General features: G+C 52.1%; 1 protein-coding gene across 1 annotated transcript in view; it reads left to right on the top strand.

The window, feature by feature from the left end:
* The first annotated feature begins 427 nt into the window (after positions 1–427).
* The window catches only part of ZFHX4 (zinc finger homeobox 4), a 230,495-nt gene continuing 229,321 nt past the window's right edge, over positions 428–1,601 (top strand). The window contains exon 1 of the mRNA XM_014592159.2: positions 428–846. The gene's annotated coding sequence lies outside the window, so the exon portion shown is untranslated. The remainder of the gene's footprint in view (positions 847–1,601) is intronic.

The following is a 1,601-nucleotide window of genomic DNA, read 5'->3' as shown; positions in this document are numbered from 1 at the left end:
CTAACTCCTATTTCTGCTTAAAGCTCTCTAGTAAACAAATCTCTGGTCCGATAATAATTACTTTGCCTCATTAAAAAAAAAAAATCTCGAATGGTTAAAGGGCATTGCTTTGGTGCTATTTATGTTTTATTTTCTTCCCCTTCTAGGAGTGTGTGTGTGTATGTGTGTGTGTGTGTGTGTGTGTGTGTCTAATGAAGTTTGGGAGTCGCGCGTAGCGGCGCGTGGGGTGCGAGCCCCAGAGATCCTCATCCCTGTCCTCTCCGCGGTCGCTGCGTCCCGGGCTCCAGCCACAGCGCTCGGAGCCTTGGAAGCCGCGAGCCTCCCGGGTTGCTCAGAGTCCGGGCTGCGCGTCATTTGCAGTCTGGGGAATGTTGATCACCTCACTAATTACACCTCTCTCTCCCCCCTCTCCCTCTCCCTCTCCCTCGCTCTCCTCTCTCATTCCCAGAGTGCATATCGGGAATAGACACACAAAGACATGCGCACTCAACTTAATCAGCCATTTTTTTAAACAGGGCTAAAACGATAATAATTAGCAGAATAAAGACATATCGGATTTTCATTTCCTTTCCTCCTTTTCCCAACCCCTTCACAACCAAACAGCGAGACCGCGGTCGGCACATGCTTTAACTCCTCCCGGACCCCCGAGGACCGCTCCATGCCCCCCACTTTCTGCTCCAGCGTTTTTATTTTCACCCAATAAAGTTCGAGGATTATTTTTTTATTTTTTTATTTTTTTTTTTAATGAACCCTCTCGTTTTACTTGGATGTGATCAGCTGTAAGTAAAATAAAAGCAAAACAAAAAAGAGGCGAAGATCGAGTAGGAACTGCAGGGGAAATGGAAAGTAAGTTTTTTCTTTAACTTTTATTGAGTAGTTTGTGTTAAATTTAGGTCGAGTATCGATTATCTTTCCAGCCTGATCTTGCACAATCTTTGATATTTCGCTCCCTCTCTCTCCCTCTCCCTCTCCGCCTCTCTCCCTCTCTGCCCCTAGCTCGCTCGCTCTCGCTCGCTCTCGCACACATCCCCTCATCCCGACCATCTCTTCCGCTCTGCCCCCCTTTTCTATCTCTTTCCCCCTTTTTTGGCTCAAGGATTTGCTCTGCTGAGGGAGGGAGGAGGCACCGGGGGACCAGATTTTCCACTTTCTTTGGGGGGCTGCGTTTTTCGGGATTTAACTTTTGGATTAAGTGGCGGATCATGCACGTTGGGCCGAGCAGTTTTCTCCTTTTTCCTGTCTTTTCGGGTCCTGCCTTCACCGCGAGCCTGGGGCATTTTCCAGGCTGGGGGAAGCTGTCAGCTCCGCAGCGGCGCGGGCACTGCCAGGGGTCCCCGCTCACCCCGCGTCCCTGCGCTTCGGTCGGGATGACTTCCTCCGCACCCATCCTCCGAAAGTTTGGACGTTGGTCGGTGGGGCTTGGAGCCCCTCTCCCCTTTCTCTTTCCTCGCGACACCCTCCCCCGATCACCTTATTCAGCCTGGTTTTTCTTTCTCCTGATACCACCTCCCCTTCCTCTGGGCGAGTTCCCCGAAAGGCGCTCGTGGCTGGGCTGGAGGAGGCCCGGGGGCCCTGCGCGCTGGGGAGGGGGCTCCGAGAGG

Source organism: Tupaia chinensis, unplaced genomic scaffold (assembly GCF_000334495.1).
Source record: "Tupaia chinensis unplaced genomic scaffold, TupChi_1.0 Scaffold000667_1, whole genome shotgun sequence".
Classification (NCBI taxonomy): Eukaryota; Metazoa; Chordata; class Mammalia; order Scandentia; family Tupaiidae; genus Tupaia; species Tupaia belangeri.
This window is presented reverse-complemented; position numbering and strand designations above follow the sequence as displayed.